The sequence below is a fragment of the Mirounga angustirostris genome, unplaced genomic scaffold (genome assembly GCF_029215605.1).
Source record: "Mirounga angustirostris isolate CCGP_5_RB_7025 unplaced genomic scaffold, mMirAng1.0.hap1 SCAF_17, whole genome shotgun sequence".
Classification (NCBI taxonomy): domain Eukaryota; kingdom Metazoa; phylum Chordata; class Mammalia; order Carnivora; family Phocidae; genus Mirounga; species Mirounga angustirostris.
Window position 1 is genome coordinate 37047031 of NW_026991725.1, and position 20972 is coordinate 37068002.

General features: G+C 47.3%; 1 protein-coding gene and 1 non-coding gene across 11 annotated transcripts in view; one reads left to right on the forward strand and one right to left on the reverse strand.

Annotated features, from left to right (window-relative positions):
* SLC39A11 (solute carrier family 39 member 11) overlaps window positions 1–20972 on the reverse strand; it is a 403594-nt gene that overhangs the window by 151008 nt on the left and 231614 nt on the right. The gene's annotated exons all lie outside the window — the stretch shown is intronic.
* On the forward strand, window positions 18446–18550 carry LOC135363057 (U6 spliceosomal RNA). The gene has a single exon (XR_010408781.1). It is a non-coding gene; the product is annotated as a U6 spliceosomal RNA (small nuclear RNA).

Below are 20972 nucleotides of genomic sequence, written 5' to 3' on the forward strand. Positions count from 1 at the left end.
GCCCCGACCTGTTCTCTCTCACAACAGCTGAATCTCAGGCCCCGGAGGGAGAAGGGGCCTTCTGTGGATCCTCCAAAATGCAGGAATACCAGCCCCCAAGCGTCAGCGGCCACAGCACATATAACCGGTCTCTGGCAACTGCTGGAAAGAGACACGTCCCAGATGCTGTCTGCACGGGGTGAAGCTAAACACACTCACTGCGTGGTCTCCACGCCATGTGTGTGTTCACGTGCGTGATGACGTACACACACACACACACACGAGCACAGAACTGTCACTTGGTACCTCACAGATCACACAGTCTTTGTGCACATATGCACATTTGTTTCTCAACACCCAGAGGGTGTCAACTTTTAAGCTGACAATACTTGACGACTCAGGCTGCAGAGGCTGGACAGAAAACTGAGTAAACATCTGGGACCTCAAGTCCATGAACACTGAAGATGCAAGCAAAGCAGGCCCGAGCGCTGTCCAGGAACTAAGCCACATGGTGGCGGGGGGCCGGGGGAGGAGGGCACGCGCCTTCCTCCCAGACTAGTCCGAAAATACCACCAATTCACTGGGCTTCCTTTGAGTACACACACCTGACCCAGCCCTCCAATGTGCGTTGATGGGGCGGTGGGTTTGGGATTTTACAATTTAAGAGAGAACAGACAGGGAAGACATGAATAATTCCTTTAAATCCAAGGGCAGAAATGTACACTGACAATCTCTGAAGCAGGCGCTTATTTTTGTCAGGGTCACAAAAGGATCGGACTCTGAATCTCCCGCAAATAATGCACAGAGAGCAACAGGGATGGGGGCACCGTTAGGGAATTCCAGCGGCGAACGATCGAGAAGCAGAAAGAGTTGTTAATGGAGGTAAAGCTGCACGCTCCGCCTGGGGGTCCCAGCATGTGAAAGCTGCCATCGGCGCCTTCCCTAGTGGGACATGGGGGGGGGTTGTGAACACCTGACGGGCTTGTTCAAGGTAAATAAGCCACCATTCGGTAACAGCCTCTAATGAGTCTGCAACAAGGAAAATTAGTCCAAATAAATCACTATAGAGAGTACAGATGCCTCCTGAGCAATGAATCTTCTTGCCTCTCCCAGCAAGGCGAGTTCAACCACTGTGTGCCAAGAAGCAGAACACCCAGCGCCGTGGGCAAAGGGTGACCACCTCATGGAGGCAACCGCCAAGCCTGGTGTGGGCCACAGTGACAAGACCCTGTGAGATTGGCTGAGAGGGAAAAGGTCCGGGCACTTTTGAAGTAGGATTGGCAAAGAGGAAGGACATTTAGAGATGGAAGAGTCGATGTCAGTTCAGAAATGCAAAATGGTGTCAGTGACATCAACTAATCGGTGGTTCTAAGAACTTTTCCTCAATCCTTCCAAAGGCCCCACAAACCAGAGATCATTCCCTCTAACAAATAAAGAACCGGAAGAGCTGAGAGGTGAAGTTAACTGGTCCCAGGTCACACAACCTGTCCCAGATGAATTCAGGAGACAAGCCAGGTCTTTGCCTGCAGAGGTGACCTCTTAACCAGGGTCCCATTGTTGACTTGGGGTGGGGGGTGGTGGAGTGTTGATCTGCTCCTTTGCTCCCCAAGAAGGGCAGTGAGAGCAGTCACTGCCGTGACATTTAGGGGCTCGAAATCCCAGATGTTTGTCGTGGAAATGTTCAGGGTGCAGAGAGGGTCTGGTGAGTTTGCATCCTGTGACCCCAGAGGTGGGAAAGGCTCTGTGGAGATCTCCTGTCTATTTTCATTCCCACTCATAGACAAACTTGGAAAGGATGCACAAAAATAGTGCTTCTTAACCCCTTAGCTCTACTATTTCCAAGTGTAAAGCAGCTGTAAGTAGAAAATAGCTATTAATACCAAGCACGGAACACAGGGTTACAATTCTTTCAGGAAGGTAGAAGAAAAGACTTCAAAACTGCCCATTATCCAAAGAGCTCTTTTTTTTTTTTTTTTTTTAATTTAGGCTCCAGCATCTAAGAATCCACACAAAGGGACTCACTGCTGGGGCTCGGCCTATCGTCCCCCAATTTCGTCTTTTCTGGGGAGGCATGGCATTGCTGCATTTGAGGACCACAGGGGAATAGACAGACCTGTCCAAGGCTCATTCTTCCTGCTGAATCACAGGGTGAACTTATGTGACATTCGCACAATAGCGCATGTGAGTCTCATCCCAGTACATCGTATTATAGGGCAAAGCTGTCCCTGGTGCTGTGGGCACAAGCTGGGGGACCACCACGAACCCGGCTGCGTGGGGAAGACCCATCCTCCTCAGGGTTTGACTTCCTCCCCGGGGAAGCGAAAGGTGCTGAAGTCTCTGGATCAGTGGCTCTAAACCATTGTGCATCAGCAACTGCTTTTGAAAGTACAGTGGAAGCTATGATCCTCTCTCCAACAACAACAACAAAAATACAATTTTGAAAAAATTTTTGAATCCTTATGGATTCGAGGACCTCAGACCGAGAACGTAATACAAGATGAACACTATGTTAACCTTTGGTTTCATAACCCATGGGCCCAGTCCCCCAGGGACACAGGATGTTGTCCCTCTGATGATGTAACCAGCCCAATGATGGAACCTCAGTCCCCAGTGAATGTGGCAACACTAATTAATAGATCACCAGCCATGAGAGCTTTAAAAATATCCCCAAGACATCAATGGAAATGATCTGGTTGAATTAGCACAAACAGGCAAATCCTCATCTGCAAAGCACAGAAAACTTCAAACCTCTGGAGAAATACCTTTTTTCTAAACCCCCACTTACAAAATATAAAATGAAGAGTAGTCAGTGATACATATTCATTACGTACTAGATATGCACAAGCAAGATCAAAAGACCGATCCAAAGCAGGGAGAGAGGAGGATCTATTTACTTAGATTTTTCCTTCCTTCTTGTTTCCCAGAGAATCAGAATGATTTGGGGGAAGAAATTCAATTACCATCGTGAGTGTGACAAAGCTTGCTAAGAATTTGGTCCTGTTCTTTAATAATTTATGGGATTAGCATGACCTCCTTTATGTAATTAATGCTTAATTTGAACATGAAATAATGACTCGACAGAGGGTAGGATTGGCAAAGAGGAAGGACATTTAGAGATGGAAGAGTCGATGTCAGTCCAGAAATGCAAAATGGTGTAGAGAAATCAAGGCCCACGGAGGCCCTTCTTGACAGCCCCATGGAAATTTCAGAAAGAGCCAGGTGGTCCCCCCAGTCTTGGCAGATGACACTTCAGCTCAAAGACTTCCAAAACTAAAGATTCTAACTGTCTCTCAACCTATCCACACTCATACTGTTTCCCTTTTATAAAGCCATAAACATAACCCCATTAAAGAAAAGGCCTTAATATCCCTACCACAATGACTGTCATTTGTTCTTATGCCTTGTCCAGTTCATGCACATTCATGTTTTGCATAATGGCAAATGGTGAGAATAGATGCAGTATCACACTGCCTGCCACAGGATGTGGCTCTGTCAACCATGGGATCATGGCTCTGCCAACCCTGGGATCATGGCTCTGCCAACCATGGGATCGTGGCTCTGTCAATCATTAGCCATAAGGCTTCAGGTAAATGCTGGCTTTGTGCCTCAGTGCCTTTGTACTAAAATGGGTTTAATAATCACATCTTCTTAGTAAGGTTGTTTATGAGAACTAAAATAAAGGTCAAGTGCTTGGCACTGTGCCCAGCACATGAAAAGCACAACGAATGTTAGCAATGCCTATCGATTATACATCTTAATGTACAGCTTCATATTCCACTTGTTTCACTTAAAACTACAGAAATATTTCCTACATTTCTCAGCCTCTGTGACTCTAGTTTTTAATGCCTTGAGGGACTTTACCTTAGTTCTGAGCCCATCATTTGCAAAACCATTTCCTTCTATTCAAGTTTGAATGGTCACTCTTTTCCAGATACTAAAAGATGCAGTGCCCCGTCTTGCCACGTGGAGGAATACTCTTTCTGCTCCCTCCCGTCCAGAATGGGCACCCACCCAGGGGAAGTATCTTCTTGACCTCAGGCACTAATTGTTTTATAGCTTCATGATTCATATAGACCATGGGAGCACAGGGTTGACCTATCCCAGGAAACACATCCCAGCATGTGAGGAAAAGTTCCTATTGCAGACGGGGAATCTTTGTGCAACGACCCTTAAATCGTCCATGTGCTTGCTTATAACTCATTGTTGATCAACAACTGGTTTGCTAAAATTGAACTACGGTGGAGCTGTATCATGGGCGCATTTTACAAATGCAGATGCAGGTACATGCCTTTGAAGATACAGCATGAAAATTCCCTTCATGTATCCATCGCTCCCTTGCTCCCTTCCACTATCTTTTCAAAGTGATTTGGGCTTCGAGCTCCCAGAAAGAGAGAGATGTTTGTTGAAAATGGTAAGAAAATTTAATTCTTGGCTTTTGATGTTCTGGGGAGGGGCAGGTCTTGGTGGTTTAAGGGAGAAAAAGGATGTTCGAGGGGGTCATTTTGACTCTTCGACCTTTTTTGCCTCAAATGCCGTCTTTAGAACCCATGGGGCACTTGAGACACGACTCAGCTGTCAGGAAGTGGGACGGTTTGAGTGCTGGGGGCTGGCGAAGGAGTGCAATCTCTCTCTCCATGCAAACAGGGCAGCCAAGAGGATGCTCATGGTGCCTTCCCCCGGGAGGAAGCTCCTCAGCTTCCCTGAGCCCTCACCCACAAGTGTCCTTAGATCTTCCAGAAGCCCTTAGAAATGCCAGCATAAATGCAGCAAATGTGAAGTCCTGGCAGAAAGCCAACAGCATGCCATTCACTTAAATGTTGCCCATTTCATAAGTTTGATGGGCTTCAGTAGTCAAAGCAGGGCTGGCCAGCCATTTGATGTCCCCCTCACCATTGGGCAGGTGTCCCGAATACAATATTCCTGCCAGTAACCTCATTCTGACTATAAAGATGTAAGTGCATATCAAAGCAACCTTGAAAAACCTAAAAATATACAGAAGAAAATTTAAATCGTACATAATCACATCACCTAAAAATATATATATGTTTGGAGTTTGGTGCATTTCCTTCCGTGCTTTTTTGTATGGTTTTTACATAACAGAGATACCATATTATATGACTGTAGACTGCTTTTTGTTCTCGCTAAACATAACATAAGCATTTCCCCTCTATGACTGAAAACTCTTACAGCCATTTCAAGCAATACAAATTATTATTTACATTCTCATACTGTTGGGCAGTTAGGCTATTTCTAATTTTATTTCTATAAATATCACTGCAAAACCTTTCACCTGTATAAACAACGAGAAATTTGAACAAAATTCCCAGAAGTGGAAGTCAGTGCTGATCAGAGGGCTGGGATACATTTGGCTAATTAATTTCCAGAAAGGCCATGCCATTTACACTCCCGTAAGGTAGAGTTTGCACGTTCTCATCCTGGCATTTCTTCATCAGCATGGGTATTTCGCATTTAAAAATAAACGTACTCCTTTATGAAGGAAATGACATTTCCCTTGGTTTGTATTTCTTTGGCTACAGGTGAGGTTGAACATTTTTCAGGGTGTCAGGCATATTTCTTTCCTCTTTTGTGCAAGGTCCTCTATCCAAACGAGGCCTCTTTAATGACACATGATTAGCTAATTCCTTGCAGCCGTGGGTAATCTCCCAGTGATTCACTTCTGCCTGTGGATGGCCAGTGAGAGTAGCGGACCTCACACACCAGACAGATGTACCCACCTGGCCAACTTGGGGCTCTAGCCTCTATTTGATTTATTTTTTAAAGATTTATTTATTTACTTGACAGAGAGAATCCTCAAGCAGACTCCCCGATGAGCGCAGAGCCCGACGCGGGGCTCGATCCCACCACCCTGAGATCATGACCTGAGCCGAAACCAGGAACCGGCTACTTAACTGACTGAGCCACCCAGGCGCCCCTCTAGCCTCCATTTTTAAAAGTTCCTCTTTGACATTGCTCAAGTCAGCATAGTGCCTACAAAAAAAAAAGAGAGAGAGAGAAAGGGGTCATCTGCTTTATTTATGCTGCTAGCTGGTATGGTCCGAAAGCTACTTTTCTCCCTCAATATTAAAACACTACATTTTTCAAAAGCAGGGTATGTGAGAGCTTGCTTCCCTAGTCTTCTTTCTACCCAACGACCCTAGGTTTCTTGTGAGCAACACAGCAGTCCTGCGAACATTATATATGGTGAGACAAATCTAGTGTGGACAGGATCCTTGCGAGGGCTTCCAGATTTAGCAAATAAAAAGACAGGGTGCTCAGCTGTACCCGAGTTTTGGATAAAACGAAACTTTTATTTTAGTATAAGTATATCCCAACTATTGCTTGGGATATACTTATGCTAAAAAGCATTCTTTCCTTGGAATTAAAACTTAACTGGATACCTGTATTTTATTGGACAGGCCTACTTGTGCCCCATTCAAGGTCTGAGTTCTGGGGGGGGGGGGGGGGAGACGCCGTGCACACTGATGCACTCTACTCTGAAAGCAGCCACATACTCAGTGCAAAACTAAGGAGGCACTGCATGGGTCACGTGTAATCCAGGGCAGGAAAAGATGAAGGGAACTTCACGAGAAGATAACCGAAGCATTTATTAGGCTTAGTTACTAAACTTTGGGCAGAGAAGCATCTGGAGTTCCAGAAATAGGATGCAAAACATATTTACAATCTCTGTAACTAGAATAGATGTCTCCATTTATCATTTGAAAGATCACCAGCCACAGGGTTATCAGAGGGTCAAATGCTACCCCCGGGTAAGGAGGCTGGTTTGACTGCCTTGTCCTTTCAGTCCATAGTTCTCAGGCACTGAAAGTCATCCAGGCCTCACCTAGGACGCTTACAACTGGGCAAGCAACTGCTTAGCGACAACGCAGACCCAAACAGATCTGCACAACTGGTAAAAATTAAATATACATCAGAAGAAGAGAGGGGTTTACTCTTAGCAGAAGATTTCTCATCCATTAAGCAGACTACCCACTAAAGCACTGCCTGTTCCAGATGTCTAACTAAGGTAATAATTTCTACTCTCAGGCAAGGGAGCCAAAACATCCAATAAGATTAAAACGTCCACCTACCAGGTCAGCGCTTCTGCTGTGAAGGCACAAACAACCAGTTAATCAACATGATCGCATTCCTGATGAATTGACTAGGGTCTAAAACTAAATCCCAGGTGGGCTCCAGAGCCATCTTGCTAGCTCTTAGTCCACCCTGCACGTTAGTGTCCAGCACAAATGCCCCCATGAGAAAGAGATCATCACAGCTTTGGGGGAGTCCACCAGCAAAAGACATTTGCTGCAAAAAAAGGTCCCAGCCCACTCATCAGAGAGAAAGAGAAAGGGCATTCTGGAAAACGCCAGTGCTTATAAGAGCTTTGCAAAGGACTCTCAGCCAACTCCAGAAAGATGGGAGCCGTGCCCTTAACTTATGTGGTTGTCAATGATCAGGTCAGGGAGGAGGCATCTGGGAGAACAGCACCCATTTCAGGGCTTGCGTCCAATAGCTAATATTAACTTAAGAGTCGCTTGGCTTACTTTCCCCTTTGAGGTAATGCTGTTCTGCCATCCCCTCTGGTTCTGAAAATAAAGATTAACAGCCTAGACCACTGTATCTCCAAGTGTGAAGTGAAGACCATCCATTGCTGGGTCATGGTGAGAACTTATAAAACCCACCTTCTGGAGCCCATCCTAGAGCTACTGGATTAGTGTCTGTGAGAGAGGGGCCCAGGAATCTGCCGTGTGCCCTCTCCCGCCCTCAGCCCCAAGGCAATTCTGATATAGACTGAATTTTGAAAAATTAATGTTTGAGACCATGTAAGTAGTACTTAATCCAGGTACTTCCTCAGTCTCTAAATTTACGTCAGTCCAAATATTACCACCCAGTTAGATATCTCGAGGTCATATACAGGGATATACCTGATCCTTAGTTCTCTCTGGGCACCTAAGAAGACATAGGATTCTGCCAAACACACAGTGGGGAAGGCAAAGGAATTTAAGACGAGAAGGTGAAAAGTAATTGTATTGTCTTGATCGAAACCATCATTTCCTTATCAAATGAAAATCCTTTTTTTTTTTAAAGAGGATATGGACCATCATAAGGAAAGACAACCACCAGCAGAATAATTGAGAAAAAAATCAATTCCCCCAAACCAAGGTATCCTCTCATCTTCCCTTGGTCTCTGCAGGGTCTCTGTAGGGTCTCTGCAGGGTCTCTGTAGGGTCTCTGCAGGGTCTCTGCAGGGTCTATGTAGGGTCTCTGTAGGGTCTATGCAGGGTCTATGTAGGGTCTCTGCAGGGTCTATGCAGGATCTATGCAGGGTCTCTGTAGGGTCTATGCAGGGTCTCTGCAGGGTCTCTGCAGGGTCTCTGTAGGGTCTATGCAGGATCTCTGTAGGGTCTATGCAGGATCTATGCAGGATCTATGCAGGGTCTCTGCAGGGTCTAAGCAGGATCTATGCAGGGTCTCTGCAGGGTCTCTGTAGGGTCTCTGCAGGGTCTCTGCAGGGTCTCTGTAGGGTCTCCGCAGGGTCTCCGCAGGGTCTCCGCAGGATCTATGCAGGATCTATGCAGGGTCTCTGCAGGGTCTATGCAGGGTCTCTGTAGGGTCTATGCAGGATCTATGCAGGATCTATGCAGGATCTATGCAGGGTCTCTGCAGGGTCTAAGCAGGATCTATGCAGGGTCTCTGCAGGGTCTCTGTAGGGTCTCTGCAGGGTCTCTGCAGGGTCTCTGTAGGGTCTCCGCAGGGTCTCCGCAGGGTCTCTGCAGGATCTATGCAGGGTCTCTGCAGGGTCTCTGCAGGGTCTCTGCAGGGTCTCTATGTCTATGCAGGGTCTGCGCAGAGTCTCTGCAGGGTTTCTGTCTACATTAACCCTCCCACTATTTCTATCTCCCAGTTCCTCTCTTGTCCTAGGAGTTGGTCCCCAGGAATCAAGCTGACACTAGCAAGGAGCACTGTCAGCGGCTACAGCAAGAGAGCACACACGTGGTCAGCGCGAACACACAGCACCATCGTCTGCAAACTACAAGAGGAAACGAAATCTTCCTTTTGCCACAGGCCATGTAACTGAATGGAAAACGCAGTGCTGGAGAGGTTCATGTGAGACTCAAATTGCATAAACATTTCTTGGTTTGGGGGATTTTCTGGCTTTTCGGGATACAAACAGTTGACCCTGGAACGCAGGAAGGAAAAGATAAGCACAAGTCGGAAGATTCATGGTTTGTTTTCTGTCTTTGTTACAAGGTCAGAGAGCTGAGACTTTATCTGGATGCTGGGGAGAATTTAAGTCCACATCCACGTTCAGCAGGGAGAGTTTATCGGGCACAGGCCTTGGTGAAGGGCAAAAGAAACCAAGTCAATCACCGGAAGTGTACCGGGGGGCTCGTGGAACCCCACCCAGGGAGGCCACAGAACCCACCCTGGAACCCCAACAGAGCCAAGGGAGACCAGGACTCCTGCTCCACCAAAATGCCACCACATACCCGCGTGGCAGCACCTCTGTCCTTAGTGCTGGACGCCAAATGCTCTGGCTCAGGTCACTGGCACTGAATGCTGGCCACTCTCGCTGGAATGACTTTGCTCTCAGCTCCATCTAACTGGCCAAGCCATGGTCAGCTCTAGCTACGAGAGAGGCTGGAAGTCCAACTTCTATCCTGAGAGCCAGGCTCTGTCTTCCACCAAGATACCCAAGATGGAGGGAAGGGAGAGTCTCCAACATAGTCAAGGAGTTCAGAAGCTAAGCTGCTAGAAGGGGAGAAGGAGGGAGAGAGGAAAGGAAGGAGTAGGGAAGACTACTATAGGGGAGCTTTATGCATGTCCTTGGACATTCATGTCTTTGATACACTGGTCATATTAAATCTCCACCAGGTTTCCTGCTCTCTTTAGAAAGCCACAATTAAATGAATTAAACCATGGTAGAGCACTCTCAGGTCAACTCTATCTCCAATTTTCCAATTTGTACATAACCCTACACAAGTCCCAACCTCTAAAGGTCTAGGCTTCTTCCAACTTTAAATGAGCAGAACGAGGCAGACTTCAGGGCCCCTTCCAGCGCTGATTCTATGCTCTGCCACAGCCGGCCTACCATGATCACTCATCCAGGTGAGTAGGAGAGAGGGGCTATTTCCATCACCAGTGTTCACTGAACTCTGTTCTAGCTCAAGAAATTCCCCAAGATGAGTTTCAGGGACAACACGTTCCAACTGTTCATAAAATAAGAACGTCCACCACATGAGGAACAAATTCATTTGCCCAGAGGAATTGACATCTCTTTGTGCCCTAAAATGAAAAGCATTATTTTCCCTCTAAATGTATTAAAATATTTTTTGACAATACAAGAGCTCCCCATACGTTACAGGAAATACAGAATATACTGATAAAGGGCAGAAGAAAACTAAAAAAAAAAAAACCTTCACTACCCAGAGGAGACCACCTTCAAAAAAATCCTGACACTCTTTATATTTATACTGTATCTGTAGAGATGAGCACGCACACGTTTAGGTGGATCATACAGTTCTGAAACGTGACTTCATGTAGCAGTCAAGTGTGAACATACTCCAGATCATAATATAGTCTCCCATGTCGATGGTGCTCAACCAAATTTCCATGACCTGCTAGAGGTCAAGACGTGAACAATGCAGAATTTCCAGTGGCCAGAGAACTAAGAATATATACTCAAGATTTGTTTCTTGTTAGAAGAAGAGATGTGTGGACTGTCCAAATCATTTCAAAGTCTGGCACAACCAGTTACCTTCCAGGCCTCCAATGAGCTTTGGTGTTGAGAGTAATAAAAGCAAGCTGGGCAGGAATTCTAAACAGGTACTTGACAAATGGCTAAATGTTGGTTGAACTTAGAAGGGTCAATATTTATTGTTCTGAGACTTCCATGATATAAATGTTATCTTCAGTGTGGTTTCTGAGCCCTTCCCTCTTCAGGTTCAATTTAAATGCTGTATTAGAAAGAACATGCGTATTGTGGTGGATGGGGGGTGGGGGAGGGGGGAGGTTCTTCTGCAGCCTGATTTCCATGATATTTAGTCATTTTCCAGTGCATCACTTGCTTGCTGTCTGTGTGCAGGTCCACCACCTCTTGGGTCTGTGAGCACCATGAGTGCCTGAGTCCATCTGGCTCACAATTTTATCTCTAGTGCCAAGCACAAAAGAGGTACTTAAATATTTGTGGAATGGATAACGAAAGCCAATGGCGCTCTTTCCCAGAAAAGTGTACACAGAACATTTTGCTCGTATTTTCAGAGAGTTCATGATTTTATTTAAGGTTAAGACTCTCATTCTGCAGCATCCTATCCACTGACAGACCAACATTTATTTATCCAAATGCCTATCTTATGGACATACATCTCAAGGGTCATCAAACTTTTTTGGTAAAGGTCCAGATAATAAGTATTTTAGACTTTGTGGGTCATTCTGTCTTTCTGGCAAACTACTCAACTCTATCGTTGTAGCACAAAGTGGGCCAGAGACAATATGTAAATGAGTTGGTATGTCTGTGTTCCAGTAAAACTCTTTTTACAAAAACAGGCAGCAGGCCACATTTGGCCTGCAGGCTATATACTCTGCTGGCCCCTGATACAGATTATTAAAAGCAGGATTTTTAAGATTTATTTAAGATTCATATCTCTTGGTCACTGGTGGCCCTCATGAGAATTATTCCAAAGCCTTTCTGTTCCCCGAGGAAATTAATTACCTGGGTCCACCTAGCTGCTGGTGTGGGTAATCCAGCTACGTATAAATCACCATGGAAATCACTGGTCAGCTTGACTAACTCGAAAGAAGGGTCCAGAGAGTGGCCACCATGACAGAATGCTGTGTCCTATGGAGAAGGTACCCTTGTGGTGCCCATGCAATGGTTTGCCTTGACATTGGTGAGGGCTGTCTGTTCTCTCCCCCAACACTCCGGCTCGGCAGGGGCTTGATAAACCAATGGACGAACCTGAGTTCAGCGTACCTGGATTTCCAGGAAACACTATGCAGTGGGTGGAACTAGACAAATCTCACTGTGGACTTTTTCTGCATACTATTAGAGGTGCCTACTAACAGAAGACACTACTTTGACCTCATCCCCACCAGGGGACAAAGAAAAGAAGAAAGAGGAGGGAAGAGCAGTTCCAGGGACAGTAGAGGACAACCTGGAAAAAGGACAATCTAACCTTCAAAGGCTTGTGTAATCACCGACCTCACCATGACACATGGCGGCCCAAGATGACCTCAGGACCTTGCCTCATGACCTCCTCTCCCTCCCCAATTCAGGTTCAACCACCACTGACTAAGTGCCTATTCTGCACCTTGCAAGACCCCACATGTGTAGCTACCTGGAGAATTTACCTTCTTTAATCCTAGAAGCAACCCTATGAGGTAGGTTCTTTCAAATCCTATGTCATGGAAAGGAATAGGTTAGCTCAGTGACCTACCCCAACATTCTTCCTTTCAACTAGCCACCCGGCCATTATTCCTGGCTCTGCCTTCTTCATGGAACTGACCAGTCTACCCCTTGTTGGGTAGGATATGGAATGTTTCTTCCCCACTCCTGTTTCCCTAAGGAGGGACTTTCCCCTAAATACTCCTGGCCTTTTGTCCCACACTTCACACCTCCCCGTGGAGACAGAATGAGTTTCTTGAGAGATGAATTTGGGGAGGTCCACCCAGCCTCGCCTGCTTGCCCTGAGTGCCAGGGTGTCCCACTTCCGGTCTAGGCCTCCATGCTGCAAGGTGCACAGGGTCCCCTAGTAGGTCTGTGAGCTGGTGGGTAAATCGGCCTAATTCTGCAGTCCAGCATTACAAATCCCGCTCTGATGCACATCAAAGCTGCTGCCTCTAGCCCAATCTTCGCTGGCAATAAGGGTGGAATTTTTATTCTCCTCTGCCTCCTTTGCATCTTAAAGTGGATTCAGAGCTCAGACAGCGAAGACTGGGGTACGTTCAGCACGAGGCCTCTCCAAATCCAGCCGCTGACCCTAAGCCTGATCTAGTCTGCGGGGCACAGTGGTCAGCTCGGGGGCTGACCCATATGACTCAAGCCCACCAGTTGGAGCCGTTGGTCTACGGATATTGCCCCGTGGACACTGGCCCCTGGGCTGAAGCCCAGCCACGCGAGCAAACACATGGGAAATGCGCCCACTGGAGAGGCTATCTCGACGGCGCGGCCTCGCTGTTCAGAGCCCAGGCCTGTTGCTGCAGGCTCCCTCCCCGCCCCTATTCTGCAGGCTTTCAGTACCTCTCCCCAAGTTGATCTGGCTTTAACTGGTTGAGCTGATTCCTGTCACCAGCAACCAAAAAAGAGGTCTGACTAAAACAGGAAGCCCTCAGCTGGTGAGTGATCCCGAGGACGGCCCCGCCATCAAGTAGTGGGACGGACAGTCCAACCCCGAGCTCCTGACTGCGCATTTGGGGTTGGTTCGACTCGTCCCTCCAGCACCATCTTCCCCCTCTGGTAGAGCCTCCACCTCCCCAAAAAACCAAAGCCCCTTGACCTACTAACTCTCCAAAGCACCTGGGGCACGAACGCTCCTTCTACCATGCAGGTGCCTCAGGACGCCCCTGACCACTGCGCCTGCTGCAGCTACGGAGTTCCCTGCACTCGCTCCCAAGTGGGACAGGGAGAGGCTTAGGGAGGATGCACCTGCTCCAGGAGCCTTGTTGCCGGGGAAGCCTCCTGAAAGGACTGGATTGGCGCTTCTGAAAACAGGCCTCAGGTGGGAATCATCTGAAAATTTTTTTAAAAAACCCAGATTCCCAGCCTCGGCAGGAGACCCAGCGGGTCTGTACCTCCCGGGGAGGAGGCTGCCAATGGGCATCTCTGAAGGCTCTGGGGTGGGGGCTGATGCAGCGGGGCCCCCAGCCGGCCCGCATGTGAGAACCACTGGATCACATAACATCGGCGTCCTTGCCCGGGGAACAGGCTCTGGGAATGCCCCACTTCATCAGCCCCTCCTGCTGCCACGCCCCCTCCCGAGACCACCCTCCTCAGAGCGCTGCTGATGCTCTCTGTTCTTCAGGCACCTGTATCTTCCTAGCCTTGCTTATCGCTGGTCTCTGCAAGAACCCTGAGATTGCCACAGCAAATGGCCAGCTTCAGGTGACTGTCAGCTCTGCACACTTCACCCCGGGCTGCCAAAACGAACAGACATTTCAGGGCCAAGAGGACTCAAACTTAGCCTGCCGGCTCAGCCTGGGGTCCACCTTCTCACCCAGGACTCGCTGCCTGTGCAAGTCCCCAGTTCCCCACGCGGTCTTTTGGCCATGAGGTCGGGCCACATCAACCACTCAGCCCCTGAAAGCAGCCAGTCTTTGCAACCCAGCCAGTCCCGGTCCTTGGCCACCCACATTTCAACCCAGTCCAAAAGCCTATCCAGAGATGAGCAGGTTCGGGACGGGAGGAGCCCGGGGGAGCTTAGGAGAAGGGCAGCGTGTGCAAGTAAGCACAGTGTCCTCCTAGGGCTTCTTCTCCTTTGCCTCGAGAAAGCCCTCCCTTGCCAAGACTGATGCCTCCCAGACATGGATCAGATTCACAGAAAGCCACATGAAGGACAACAAGGGATTATTTGGAGGTGGGACAAGTGGATGAGTTGCATCTCAGCAGACGAGCTTACTGGCCAGGAAGACATCCCAGCAGATAAAGGAGGGGAGCAAATGGCACAAGCACTCCCCAAGGATCAGCAGAGACACTTTTCTGGGGGAGAGGATGCGCTCCTGACAAAGTACATTCCGCCACAGAACCTGAAGTGGGCAGAAGCACCTGTATTCCTACAGGTAGAGAACCTCTGTGGTTAGTGCAGCCCTGCAAATCTAGAAAGGTGAAGCCCCGTCAAAGACATTCTCAGGTTGGGTGGGCTGATTTCCAATCAGCCTGGGCTTATAAGTAAAGAGCAATTAGCACATCATCGAGATGCGAATAATTTACACATCATGTAAATGCAGCTAAATGTTTGTCTCTGAAAGTTTTTCTTCATTAGTTAACTATTTCCCCAGCAATATTCTCACGCTATTAATCTCTTCCAGAAACATTTCAGATAGAGTGCAAAGGTAAACTTCAGCACAGCCACCCACTGTTAAGAAAAAAACAGCTCTAGGGGCGCCTGGGTGGCTCAGTCGGTTAAGGGTCTGCCTTTGGCTCAGGTCATGATCCCAGAGTCCTGGGATCGAGCCTGGAGTTGGGCTCCCTGCTCAGCGGGAAGCCTGCTTCTCAAACCTCTCTCTCCCCATGCTCATGCTCTCTCTCTCTCACTCACTCTCTCTCTCTCTCTCTCAAATAAATAATAAATAACATCTTTAAAAAAAAGAAAAAAAACAGCTCTACAAGAACAGGGACCAAACTAATATAGAAAAACCACACCCCCAGACTCATGGGTGCTCTCTGCAAAAAAGAACACAAGTCACATCATATCTGGGTAAACTTCAGCCAAGGTCTGACTCGCGGGCGTTGGGTGGACTATGAAGAGAAAAATCTGGTGTCATTGCCAGAGGGATGCATGGCAAACATGCCTGGCAGCCAGGGTACCACTCTCCTACCTTCGCCACCGCCTCCCCATTCACCGGAGCAGTAAAAGTGATTCGGACACAGAAGCCACCTGTTTCCCTTGCCAGGATTAACGGGGAGGAAAGCTACAATGGGTGTGAGTCCCAAAAGTTTTCCTTTTATTCACCTTTTTTTGGCATGTGCATGCTGTGTGTGTGCATGGGTATGCGTGCGTGTGTGTGTGTGTGCATGAGAGAGAGCGAGAGGAAGAGGGAATATGCATGTGTGCCCACATGCAGATTATCACCAATTTATTTGATTTGAGGTGGTCTGGTAGTTTCTCCCGACCCTCTCCTGGGGACGGTCAATCAGAGATGGACGGATGGCGTGGGCAGGCAGGGGCAAGGTAGATGCAGTCTAAGCAGCCGGCAGGCTGGCCGATGGCATCCTGTCCTCCGGCATTACACACCAGGGACACGAGGGGAAAGTCCACGGTGGACTCTCTGGCACATTCCTCTTTTCTTACCTCTTCAGACTTTTCTCTTCCCCTTTTTTCCCCAAAGCAATGACAGAGAGGACTCTCGGTGTCACTACATGGAAAGGAAAAGGAAGGATGGTTCTGGAGACTTGAGAACCTTCATTCACTCATGGCTTCCCCGCCAGTTCATATCCCAGCCCTACCGCTTCCTGCTTATGTGTGTTTGCACCTGTCACTTGATACCCCCTGTGCCTCAGTTTCCATGTTTGCCATTTGGGATGCTAATATTACCCGCCCTAAAGGACTGTGGTGGGGAGTAGCTGAGAGTGGGCGCGGGCCTCCCTGGCCGGCACGCATCAAGGGCAACACAAACCATATTTTAGTGGTTCCCACAATGAACTTGAATTGTATTTATAAAAATATAAAAAGAAAGGCTAATGGAGTGCTTGGTACACCTAATCCGTTCTCAACTGAAATCCAAAAGGGCAGGAGGGCCATGGTAGGGGAGAAAAAAATTAGATCACCATAGGATCTGGTGCAGATTTTTCAAATGCCTTCAGATCCCCATACTCCATGTTTGTGGAGTAAGGCCAAGCCTTGGCTGTACTGGGAATGCTTTTTAAGATTCAGTCATGTTGACATTTTCAACTTTCACAAAGGGTCACCAGCTGCTAAAGATAATAGAGACTTTCCATCAATACAGGGAGAGGGCTAGTGCCCTTTAAGGTCGTCTATGCTGCTTTGGAATACAAAGTAATTTCCTCTCTCTCTCTCTCTTTTTTTTCTTTCCTTTTCCTTCCTTCTTTCTTTTTTGAATAGCGGATTTATTCATCTAATGTAGTTTATGTAGACTAACATTAATACCAGTTTGCACTTCCTAAAAAAATGGTACTACCAGAGAGATGGGGATAAAGTAGGTCACCAGCATCCCTGAAGTGCGCTGGATGGTTGCTTATTATCAATCCATAGATAAGACAGATAGATAGATAGATAGACCAACAAACTGTACATGTACACACGTGATTACATAAATACATACATGATCCATATATTATATGTATTATATATTCAATGCTATTTCATTAAGCCATTATATTTCTGTTTTTAAATTTAGTGTCTTTAAAAACTATATACATATAATTTTTAAAAAGTCACCTTGGAAACTGAAACATAATGGTTTGGTGAAATAGCATCCGACAGCTAATTGCCAGGAAGAATGAGCACCATTCTTTATCCCCTAGATCTGCCATAAACGTAAGTTAGAAGGGGAATGACCAGGAAGAAAATTGGTTTCTGGAAATCCATGCAGCTCCCAGGAAGGAGGAAGACACATCTCTTTCTCTACCATTTTCTTAAAGATTTATTTATTTATTTTAAAGAGAGAGAGAGAGAACAAACAGGAGGTGCAGAGGGAGAGGGAGAGAGAATCCCACTCAAGCAGACTCCACGCTGAACCCAACATGAGTCTCAAGATCACCACCCAAGCCGAAACCAAGAGTCGGACACTTAAAGGACTGTGCCATGCAGGTACCCCTCTACCATTTGTGGTTAAGATTTGAGGTCTACCACATCTTCAAAGGGTGGCTGTCTTTGTGTAAGGAACCCAGGGGGGCATTACGCCCAGATACCCAGCTGCCTTGGAGGATGCTCTGCATGGACCCCAGCGTGGACCCCAGCATGGGAAGCTTATTTCTTGAGCCCTCTGTCTTCTGAAGCAGAAGTGCTGGGTCAGACGCAAGAAGACTGACAAGCAAAGCTATCTGTACTGACATGAGGTCGCTTGGAGCTAAAAAGCAAAGCAAAAACACAAAAACAAAACAAAAACCCTGATTCTGAGAGAGCAGGGATAAAAACCATGGGAAGTCACATGGAGTGGGGCTTACCTATAAGATCAGCGCTGCCCTCATGTTCAAGGGCGACCCCGGCTTGGTGAAATGATAAGATTAAACAGGGCAGAGCAGAAATGTCTGCAGGCTGGGGAACAGACCTCCTCATGCTGTCCCTACTCAGACAGTGACCACAAGGGACATGTGAAGAATGGCTTGGTCTCGAGTGGGAAAACAAACGCCATCCAGCAGAGGTTTGGAGAAAGGGAGACGCACGGCTGGTGAGTGCTCTGTATTCCTTCAGCTTCCACTAAAAGCAGAAATGCTTTGATGAAAATGAAGGCTTCAGAAGGACAGACTCTCCAAGTGACGCCCAGATTACGATAGACCATGAATGTAAAAGCGGATCAACGTGAAAGAGGGCTGGAAGGTGGAGTGCCAGTTATCTCAAGCCACATGGGAGCTCTCACTACACAGAGAGGTGCGGTGCTGAAGCAGTGCCCATGCGTGAGTGCGTGCACATGCCTGTGCGCGGTGATGTGCAGGGGGCCGTCTGCGAGCAGCTAGATGGTAAGAAGACCCTAACTGAGCCACGATCAAGTGAGTCTTCCATAGTGGTTCTCAAACTTGAGCATGCAAAAACACATACGTAGGTACGTACATAAGCAGACAAGTAAATCTGCTCATTTCAGTAGTGCATATCCTAAAATTGGAAAGATACCAAGAAAATGAGCCCAGCCCCTGTCCAAAGACGACACCCAAATTGGTGAAGCATTCCACATTTTTCAAAGAGGGAGTTACTTAATGGGCATAACATTTCAGTTAAGCAAGATGAATAAGGTGTAGAGATCTGCTGTAAAACACCGTACCAAAGTCAATGATAATGGATTATACGCTTCAAAATTTTTAAGCAGGTAGATCTCAGGTTATAATAAAATAAAATTTAAAAAAGAAGTGTCGGGCGCCTGGGTGGCTCAGTTGGTTAAGCGACTGCCTTCGGCTCAGGTCATGATCCTGGAGTCCCTGGATCGAGTCCCGCATCGGGCTCCCTGCTCGGCAGGGGGTCTGCTTCTCCCTCTGCCCCTCCCCCCTCTCATGTGCTCTCTCTCATTCTCTCTCTCTGAAATAAATAAATAAAATCTTAAAAAAAAAAAAAAAAGAAGTGTCACCTAAATAACTTTTACAAAAATCATATTTAAGGGGCGCCTGGGTGGCTCAGTCATTAAGCGTCTGCCTTCGGCTCAGGTCGTGATCCCAGGACCCTGGGATCGAGCCCTACATCGGACTCCCTGCTCCACGGGGAAGCCTGCTTCTCCCTCTCCTACTCCCCCTGTTTGTGTTCCCTCTCTCGCTGTCTCTCTCTGTCAAATAAATAAATAAAATCTTTAAAAAAAAAAATCATATTTAAATTTTTTTTTCCCCCAAAGTGCAGTTTCTTGGAACTTTTGGGAGAGCCGAGTCAGCAGGTGTGACAGGCACTCTAGGGAACACAGTTTAGAGGAGAAAGAAAGATCCAGAAAAACACAATGGAAACCCATTGAGAATGGACTCCCAAGTTTGTTACGTTCAGCCCAGATCTCTTGGCAAGTGTTTACTGGCAATCTTCACTTGGGGCTCTTAACATCTTGCTCACCTTGCACCAAAGGGAACACATCGCCTTATGCCCAAAGCATGTTCCTTCTCTCGTACTTTGTATTAGAATGACAGATTCCATAATCTTCCTCACTCACCAACCCAGGAACATGGGAACAAGCGTCAGTGCAGAAAGCCCATGGAACCCACTCTGAAAAACCCTGTTCCAGGAGGACCCAAGCAAAGGAAACCCACAGACAGACACTGGGTGAGTGAGTGCCAAAGGGAAGTGACAGGTGTGCCTGCCCGTGGGATAACATGCTATGCCTTTGCTCATAAAGTTCCTGAATCCAGTCCAAAGCACGTGAGTGGAAACAGAACATCCAAACAAGACAGAGCTGCTTGACACATCTTCTCGAAACCATAAACCACCCGAAGTGGCAGGTTCTCACCTCCCCACCAAAATCTGTCCCACTTTATTCCACTGCAGCCCGGAGCCTTCGGAGAAGTCAGGTCTGGGCTCAGCCAAACTACAGGATGGCCCTTGGCAGAGGCAGGTAGCAGGGGTGGCTATCCAGAGAGCAGTGTGCCTGCCGCCATGGCAACTCATGATGGACCAGGGATGGGGAAGAAGGTGCTCTGCTAATTGAAACCCGGGCAACATTTTAGCATCAGCCCCAAAGAAGTTAATGCTCAGCTAGATTTTCTCTTGTCCTCTGTCCCCCCCTTTTTTTTCATGTCACCAAGTGGCGTTAAACCATCCCCTTCCTCCCAAAAAGAAAATCACATGCCAAGATAAGACTTGATAAACCACTGAGCAGAATCTCCCTCCCCTACACTGCACTCAAGCAGAGCCTAAGATCCTGTTCTCTCTGTGAGTAGCCTATCCATCTCAAAGGAAATTATTTACCAAAAAGATTCTTAGGCATGCACTGGCTTCAGCATCACCACCCCACTGAGGCACCCTGGGACAAATATTCTCATGCTGCAGTAGGACTGAGAATCACCTTGGGAACTTCACCAGCCCTTCCCAAGAAAGTTGATTTAGGCAAATCAGGAGCAGAGCACAGGCATCTGTATTTTTTTCTCTAGTGCCCCAAGGAATCCCAATGGTAACACATCAAGATCCACCCTTGAGAAATGTGGGCTACAATTTGGGCTTCTCCTATAGATCTGTCCTTTATGGGGCAGGCTAAGCTCAGCTACAGTGGCCCACCAAACTAGCCCTGGGTCGTGAAAGGGTTAACAGGAGATTTCCCACCCACCCCCACCCCCATTACTGCAATGCCAAGTTCCCTACCATGTGGTTCTGGATGTGATGGAAAACATCTCCAATCGTAAGGTGGAATGGGAAAGCGAACATGCTCCTAAACCCAAAATATATACAAATGTACTCACTACTTATAAAATGAGTCCCCACTGAAAAATTCCCTCCTTGCCTGAATGGCCTAACAGAAGTCCTAACCTGCCGCTCACATCAGTCCTGTCAAATGCGAACGCTTGTCTGTATTTTCATTTCATTGTCAAAGCTGTGGAAACGTGGAGCCACAAGTCTTGAAAGAGATACGAGTTTGTGAGCTAAAGTGGTTTGGCCTGTTTTATAGGGCAGAGGCTGGGAAACATCGGATCTGGTGAA